Source organism: Dromiciops gliroides, chromosome 3, assembly GCF_019393635.1.
Source record: "Dromiciops gliroides isolate mDroGli1 chromosome 3, mDroGli1.pri, whole genome shotgun sequence".
Classification (NCBI taxonomy): Eukaryota; Metazoa; Chordata; class Mammalia; order Microbiotheria; family Microbiotheriidae; genus Dromiciops; species Dromiciops gliroides.
Window position 1 is genome coordinate 509,149,906 of NC_057863.1, and position 9,326 is coordinate 509,159,231.

The 9,326-nt window shown below is 39.8% G+C and overlaps 1 non-coding gene across 1 annotated transcript; it reads right to left on the reverse strand.

Annotated features, from left to right (window-relative positions):
- Positions 1-374: 374 nt before the first annotated feature.
- Positions 375-481, reverse strand: LOC122752140. Its single transcript, XR_006355937.1, has one exon. It is a non-coding gene; the product is annotated as a U6 spliceosomal RNA (small nuclear RNA).
- Between the last annotated feature and the right edge of the window lie 8,845 nt (positions 482-9,326).

Consider the following 9,326-nt stretch of genomic DNA (forward strand, 5'->3'; position numbering starts at 1 on the left):
AATTTTTTTCTTCAGACAGCTTTTTTATCTCTTTTTCCATTTGACTTTTCAAGCTGTTGACTTTTTTTTCTTGACTCTCCTGCATTGCTCTCCTCTCTCTTTCCATTCTTTCCTCCCTCTAAATCTTCCAAGTCTCCTCCTTTCTCTTCAGAGTCCCTTTTGAGAGCTTCCATGGCCTGAAACCAGTTCATATTTTTCTTGGAAGCTTTGGATGTAGGGGCCCTAAGGTTGTTATCCTCTTCTGAGGGTACACCTTGATCTTCCTTGTCGCTGGAGAAACTTTCTATAATTCTCAACTTTCTTTGCTTGCTCATCTTGTCATCTTTTACTTGACTTTTAACTCCCTCTTAACTTTAATTTGAAGATGTCTTCATAAAATTATGGAACCCTTCATGAATTTGTGAGTCATCCTTACACAGGGGCCATGCTAATCTTCTCTGTTTCATGCCAATTTTAGTATATGTGCTACTGAAGCAAGCACAAGGGTCTTTCTCTTTTTATCATGGTAGAGTTCATTTTAATTTAGACTACTCTCAAGTCAAGTTAATCAATGTAACTGAATGATACTAACCAATTAGCTTAGATCAATGTATAATTACCTACCTCTACGTAAAAAAGATGAAACCCTTGGCCTTACCAGGGTCCTTTTGTACTCTTGGTCTTCTCTTTACTCTTTCTCTTGGTGTGTGCTTTTCCTCTTAGGACAATGTGGGTCTGAAGGCCTGAGATCATGAGGAGTTAGGGAAGCATGAGGTCGATACTTTGCTGATAGATAATATTAATTAATAATAAATGCTTACCGCCAAAACTGGTGTAATAGCCATTAATATGCAAGTATCAAGCAATTAATTTATAAAATTTAGTAGCAGCAAATAATTTTTAAAAACACATATCTGGGGCAGCTAGATGGTACAGTGGATAAAGCACCGGCCTTGGATTCAAGAGGACCTGAGTTCAAATCCAGTATCAGACACTTGACACTTTACTAGCTGTGTGACCCTGGGCAAGTCACTTATCCCTCATTGCTCTGCAAAAAACAAACAAAAAACAAAACAAAATCTCTAAACAGAAAGCAAAAGTGAATACATTCAAAAATCTCTGATGAGTTACTCAGTTTCCACAATTCATTCCATTTTTGCCTTCTGATGCAAAAGATTAAAAGTTAGAGATGAAATTAAAGGTTAAGGATGAGAATCTTTAAGAACCACAGTCTTTATTTCATCTAAATGTTCTGACAAGCCAAAGGCTTCCATTATGGCCAGCAGCTTTCATCCCCATCATGCAATTTCTCCATTTCATAGAGCTACCAAGGATAACGTTCACTTTATCTTTCTTTTTCCCCAATGCCTTACTCATCACAATGCTTTAAATTTCCTAGGTTTATTGGACTCATATACATTGAATTGAGTTGAATACCAGCCCTTATATCTGAAAGTCTATTAACTTCCCTTCATCATCCAACTAAATATCACCCCAAGCTAAAACTAGTCTCCAGGGTCAATCAAGCTGCACTAGGTACCAGTGGTCAATTCCTCAGTCCTCTCACAGATGATTGTGGAAGATTGGTTGGCATATTGTAGGATTATATTTCGACTCCACTCACACCTAATCATATGCACGCAGTAACCCTGTAGTAAACTCATCTAAAAATCTATCTCCTCCACAAAGCCTGCCTTGGAAAGCACAGCTCATTTCTTCTGTTCCTCTTTCAGCTGAGGTGGGGAGGGGGTACACAGATTATAATGGGGGAAAAAAGGATCGACAAAGTAATAGCATTTTTCTCTTTTCATTAGATTAATAAAACCATAGTAGTGATATGGGGAGAAAGCACGTGGGGCCTTAGGATTCCTCTGTAAAGAATTACACTCTCGCAAAAGTCCTATTTAGGAATAAAAGAACAGGTTTATTGGGGTACAAGAGAAACTGGCCTGGAGGAAGGCTTTGGAGAAACAAAACGCTTTCCTCCCTGACTAGCTTGGGGAATGCCCTTTTATAGGGTTCTGATGTCATGGGTAAGAATGTCTCTTATTGCATGAGGGGCTGGGCATCCTCTGGAGTTGGGCTGGGGTAGGAGAGATCAGTTGTGAGCAATCTGGTGATGGGCATTAACTTTGTCCTGATGGGTCTGAGCAGTCTGCTGGTGGGCAGTTCCAGCTGGTCATCTCCTGGTGTAGTCACTCCCAACAGGATTACCTCATCCAGGTAGTCAGGAGGACTGGCATGCAGGGTGGTGGTCCTTGAGCATACTCAGTTTGATCTGGTGCTGCTTATCTCTTTTGGGTTTGTATGTCCTTGGTTGAGCTCAAGAAGAGTCCTACTTGATTTCAAGAGAAAACTCCTGAGGTTTCAAGGAAAAAGTTCCTTGACCACCTCAGACAACTTTTGGGGTAACCGGGGCCCAAAATCCTCCCATAACAGTAGGAAGGGGGAGCAGGGAAGAGTGCTACTATTCAGCACACAACCTACTGTCAGTCAGTCAGTTTATAAGAGTTAGTGTTTTATCTGGCCTGATATCAGCAAGATAAAAGAAGGTGGAAAAGTGTCCACCAAATTCCCCTGTGTCTGATTAAGTCATCTGGCCCTGTGCTTTGGGTCTTTTGTTATAATTAGAATTTCAGGAGAAGTTTGGTATTTACAGTTGGGAGTATTTCCCTGCTGGTTTGCAGTTCATTTTGTTTCTCATTAACCTTTATAAATATTCTAGTCGGAAATATGCTTTTATTTAGAATACATTTTGTTAAGCAGAAGGGTGTTTCATCTCTTTCTGTCTCTCTGTCTCTGTCTCACTATCTGTCTCTCTTTCTGGATATATATCTATTCATTCCTTCCTTTCCTTGAGAGTCATCTAAGTGTTTCAGGTAATCTTTCAGGTTACTTCTATACTTCTCCCAACATGCACTACTACTGTGGGAGAAGGCAAAGGCATCTGAAACCCTTTTCTGCAAAATGTATAATCCAGTGCTGCTTTTAGCTGCTGCCTCCTCCATCCTTAGGGCATAGAATCGGTGAAATACTTTCCTTAAGATATGTTCCTTCTTCTTTTCTTAGGATAGTTATAGATGCAAGACCTCTAGTTGATAAAATTATACGGTTTTTCAGAAACTACTGGTTCCAACTTCAGACATGAAGGGAGTAGAAAAGGGGGGGTGGAGAGAGAATCCTCTTAGTTCTGGCTATCCCCTTGATCATTATTTCCCTGATTACTCCCTTGTTTTATGAGAAATTCTGGTTGACAGGGGAAGCACTTCAAAGCACTGATTCATGTTACAAAAATTTTGAAACTTATAGAGTTCACAAAGAACACATCATTGGGATATAAAGCACTTTGGATGATGACAAAGAAGCTTTTAAAGTCAAACAAATAAATACTGAGGGCTGAAATTTTTAAGCACCTATACAAACAAGAAATAATCATCCATTTAGTGGGGAAAAATACAGTACCCAGCACTTTTGTGGCCCTCATGCAGGTTGTTCAGAGCCCAGAGAATAGCATCCAAATTGGCTCTCAAGTATTTATCCATCCATTCAGTCACTGCCAACAAGAAACACCTGGGTGTTTATTTAGTGGAGGGCTCCAAACTGTACCAGATAAATGTTTTTGCTTCTAAAGAGAAGAGAAAATAGCAAGCCTGCCCTCAGAAAGATTACAGTTTGATTGAAGAGAGAATGGAGCGTGTGATAATCAAATGAGAAAACATGTAAAGCACTTTGCCAATATTAGAGCAAAGCAAATTGATCCTACCTTCATAAATTTCTCAAATATATCCCCTTCTCTCCTCTGACATTGCCACCATTCTGATGCTGGACCTCATCACCTCATGCCTAGGCTACTTTTTTTTTTTAATGTAAATGAGGGTTAAGTGACTTGCCCAGGGTCAGACAGCTAATAAGTGTCAAGTGTCTGCAGCCATATTTGAACTCAAGTCCTCCTGAATCCAGGGCCAGTGCTTTATCCACTGTGCCACCTAGCTGTGCCCGAATGCCTAGACTATTGTAAAAGCCAGCTGGTTGGTCTTCCAGGCTCAATTCTCTCCCCAAACAGTATTGTATATCCTCCACTCAGCTGTCAAATTGATCTTCTTAAAGAACGTCTGGTATTCAATAAAGTCCAGTGATTCTGTATCATCTCCAGGATCAAATATAAAATCTTGTTTGGCATTCAAAGAACTACATGACCCTTCTGTATTCTCAGTCTTCTTATATCTTACTACCCATGACATACTCTACGATCCAAAGACACTGGCCTCCTTTCACTTTGGTGTTCCTTGACCAACATACTCTACCTCCCAAATCCAGACATGTCCCCTCTCTTTCTCCCATACCTAGAATTCTCTCCTTCCTCATCTCCATTTCCTGATTTCCCTGGCTTCTTTCAAGTCCCTGTTAAAATACGTTCTTCTACAAGAGGACTTCCCTGATATCCCTTAATGCTTGTGCCTTCCCTCTGTGATTCTCTCCAATTTATCCTGCATTTACCTTGAATTTACCTTGCTTGTATTCTCAGTGCTTACCACAATGCCTGCATATAATAGATGCTGGATAAATGCTTGTTGACTGATTAATATTGACTGATACATGGTACAGGGTAGAGTTGACTGATAAGTGTCACATGGAGTGATTTAGAAAAAGAAGGCTATCTGAGCAGGTAAACCTTTTGTGGGGTCATAAAATCGTGGATTTAGAATTAGAAGGGGTCTTAAAGATCATCTAGTCCAACTCCTTCATTTTACAAATGAGGAAAGGAAGTCCCATAGCGGCTAAGTGACTTGTCTGTGGTCACACAGTTAGTACAAGTTCTGGAAAGGTCTATCATGCCAGAAAGGCTTAAAGAATAGTCCTAGAACTGGTTGTATCTGCTGAGTGTACATCAACTAAGGCACTCTCCTCACAAGAAGGTTAGCCACTATCAGGAAATGCTAATTGTCAGGGGAATACAATATTACTGGCAGTCATTTCATCATTATCATGAGGTTTATAAGCAAAGCCTAGACTAACTGATAATCTGCCAGCCTATTTGAAACCTGGCAGGTTTAGACCTGAAGGAAGGGAGCATTGAATAAAATGGGAAAGTGGAAAACATGATTCAAGACTACAAATTAATCAAATAAAAATCTCTACAAAAGTTTTAAAGAACAAGTAAACTAATTGAAAGTTCTGCTCAACAAAATAATGCCATAGGAAAATGCCCAGAGCAGCAAAACCCACAGAAGAATGTGCTGAAATCATCTTCTAACCAAGAACGGCTTGGAAGGTCAGAAGGAGGGAGCTGCTGTGCTGATACAGGAGTCAGGCCTAACCCCACAGTCACCCTGACACAGATCCAGTCTCAGGAAGTCCTCACCAGAGAAGGAGACCCCCAGAGCCTCTGAATCAGCTGAAGTACCAGTGTTGTCTGGAACTAAGCTCATAGTCTGGTGAGTGGGCTGAGCCCTGGGCAGGGAGGAGACTACAGGGGTCTATGCTGGTGCTAAGGCAGAACTTCGATTTTACACACCTGCTGAGAACCAGGAGGTAGGCTCAAGTAGCAGTGGCCCAGATGAGGGAGGAGCACAGGTTCATGGAAACTGACAACCACAACACACAAAGCTGGTTGATTAGCAAGTTGGTCTGGGGTCATCTAGGACCAGGAAACAGGCCGGGCAAGGGAAGAACCTGATTCTCCTTAAATCATACCACCTGGGACTTCTTAAGCTTTGGGATACTGCACCCTGGAAACAGTGCCCCACTTTAAGGAGCTAAAAGTCAAGTAAAAGTAAGGCAAGATGAGCCAACAGAGAAAGGTGAGGACCATAGAAAGTTTCTTCAATAACAAGGAAGACGGAGGGGCACCCTCAGAGGAAGATGTCAACATCAGGGCCCCTATATCTAAAGCTTCCAAGAAAAATATGAATTGGTCTCAGGCCATAGAGGTGCTCAAAAAGGACTTTGAAGATAAAGTTAGAGAGGTAGAGGAAAGGTCTGCTCAATGCACGTATTTAAAATGAGTGAAATTAATTGAATTATTTTGACCTGCCAAAAGGTGTGTTGTTGTTGTTTTTAATTGAACTAGACAAAATATAAGATCTCTTGTACCTGGAGCAAATTCAGTTAAAGGGGATAACAAAGTCCCAGGAGAGTGCATAACCCATGCCTCAGAAAATTCAGCTCTTGCCCAACTAAAATTGGAAAGAGTAAAACAGACCAGGAAAAGGGGTTCCATATGACAAACAGATCTCCTAAATGGTTAAACCCCCTCATCTGTGCTAGGGTTTAACCACTCCCCATTTTGTGAGCACAGAGCAGGAGAGAACCATGAAGTAAATGTGGAGATCACTTGGGGAGAAAGTATTTCTTACTGGGGAGGAAGCCCAACCCCCAGAGACAAAACATCTCCTATACATCAGCACCCTAGGGCAAAGCCTCAGTTACCCTGTACTAGTTATGGATCTCATTCAACCTTTCTTACATTGTTCAATGCCTGACTGCATATATGAGTCAATACATTTAGAAATGGCTGGATTTCCATATGTAGGTCTTAACCTTCCACATAGTGACTGACTAAGACAGAAGGATTTCATCTTATAAGAGTAACCCAACCCCAGAAATAAAACACTATCCACATTAGAACTCTGGCCTTGGCCTTGGCCATTACTTTGCAATGTTTTTTTGTGTTATTCCAGAATTATGCTTCATGTGATGGTCTTCAAATATCCAATTGTTGCAATACAATGAGAATCAAGGAAAAGAAGATTATTTTTATGGGGAAATGTTTTGCAGCTGTAGCATCATTTAATAGCAATTTTGCAAGTGCTAGTCATTTTGGTGCTAATAATCTGACACATGCTAATGCTAGAGACAGAACTTGGGCTGTCTGGAAAAAGGAAATAAACTTGTTAATTAGCGCCTTGTTTGTAGGTCTGTTGTGAAGAAAAATAATTTGTTAACTTAAGTAAGACCCTGGGCTTTCACTATGATTGAAAATATTGAGTGAGCTTGGGCCCCCCAGGGACTATAAATCCTGTATAATTCACACATACTTGTGGGATTCAAGCACATCATTTCTCACTGATAAGCAGCAAGGACTACAATAAACTAGGGGAATTTCAGTCTCTAAAAATGATTATAGTTGACAATAGAAATACAAACATGACTCTAATTAATGAATTTGCTATTAGCTGTTCCTTGGTAAGGCACATGATCTAAGTTCATGCTAGCCATAATATGGATAAATCATTTCAACCCAATAGCCAGGAGCCCAGAGGCTGAGACATATTGAAAGTAAAAAAGAAAATCAGGTTTTAACTTTTTGAAAATTGGAAATGTAACTCTCCAAATAAATCAATTCCACACACATTCATTAAGCATCTTCTGCTTCACAAATAAGACACTGTCCCTGTCCTCATAGACCAAGAATCACGGTAGAACTTAAATTCATGGAGACTGACTGATTTTGTTTGTTTGTGCTTCTTTATAGATACCCAGCACTTGACAGTGCCTAGCACCAGATAGGTACTTATAATAAATATTTGTTGAATTAAATTGAATTGGATTGAATGGAATTGATTTTAATTAAGAGGTGGCAGTCAATCTATATCTAAACAATTATAAGATGAATTATAATATAAGTACCTAAAAGGGGTACAAAGAAAAGGATTTGAGAGTAATCAACAAGAATTGATATTATTTGGGGGAGGGATGGGAGAAGGAGGGTATCAGGAAGAATTTTCTGCTTGGGAAAAGTGCCTGGAGGGCATTCTAATCAAAAGGAACGTTGTAAACAGAGGCACAGAAGTGGGAACACAGTGGACTTATATAGTTCTCCCTGAGCTCTTCTGGAGGATAATAAATCATTTGATTTTCATGTAAATAGGGCTACTACCTCTCTCTGGGTAGGAAAAACACATAAGCATACCCATATATAAAGAATGACTGAAAGCATGGGACAGCTCAGTGTAGGTTTTAGGCTCATGTTTCCATTTTAAAATGATTTTTTTTTCTATCAATACAGCACTAGCCATTCAAAGTAATGTTGATGAGAGATCTTTCTCACAGGGGGGTTGTTCAACATGTATTAGAAATACTTTTCCACTAAAGGAAAAAATCAAAGCAAAAACAAAATTGTTTAATTTTTTTAGGTGAAAAGACTGGCTCTGAAAATAACTTCATTAACAAATATTATGCAAACTTTTCTTCAGTGTAAAAAGAACAAATTTCTCTCTCTCTCTCTCTCTCACACACACACACACACACACACACACACACACACACACACACACAAAACCTAGCTAAAAGAAAGATGGCAACTATTTATAGGCTGGGGTATTTCTTGTCTATAGAGAGAATGCATGTAAAAAGTGTATATTAACTCTTCAAAAAACCTTTATGCCTGGTAAAACAGATTTTGACAACAAAAGCAGGGAACACAGCAACTTGAATAAGAAGACGGTTTTATTGTTAGCAGAAAAGCATTTAACAATGTCTGTGACTCCTTCTAGAAAAGAATGAGGGAAAGGGGTAGGAAAGAGGGACAGAAGGAGAGAGAGAAAGCTAAGAGACTTGAGCCTTCATTTGCATCCTAATTTTCATTGAAAATAGAATTCCTACCCCATCCTCATTTAAAAATCATGGCATAATTTGGGAATCTGGCTCTGCTTTATGTGTCTTGATACTATTCAATGGAATGAAAACAGTCCCATTTGTGAGCTGGTTATTACAATAGCTCTTGGGACTGAATTGATACAGAAGCAGTTAGGGAACAATCTGCTAGGACACAGGCTGCACCAGCGCGACAAATAACTGATTCTGATGATGAAAGTGATAATATGTAATGGTTGTCTATCATGATGGCCCCTGTACCTGTAATAAATTCTCTGGTGAACGGGCAATATTCCCCAGCAGACAATCTCATCCATTTTGGCAGGGAGGAGAAACAAGATGGATGATAAAACGTGTCTTTGGTCCCTAGTATAGTTCTGGCATCAAACTCCATGACAGTTCATTTGCCTCTCATCATTTGTCTGATTGGCTGATAGACCTGGAAGCAAGGGAGGAAAAAATGGGTAATTCAGGAAAGAATTCTATTTGTAGAAAAGGGGACCCAGAAGTCTGTCTTCCTTGAAACCCATTTCCTCCTCCCACCACCCCTTTCCATATGCCACAGGAATGATTCCCTCAACTCACTAACTTTGCCATCCCATCATGCAACTGGTAATCGATCAGCTTAATCACCCAATCAAGATCTCATTGGTGGTTATATACCAGATGCTTGGATATTCTTCTTCCTTTCTTAAAGTATTTAGCATCCAGATCATGGTATTCTGCTTAACTTTAACCATACTTTCTCTTAT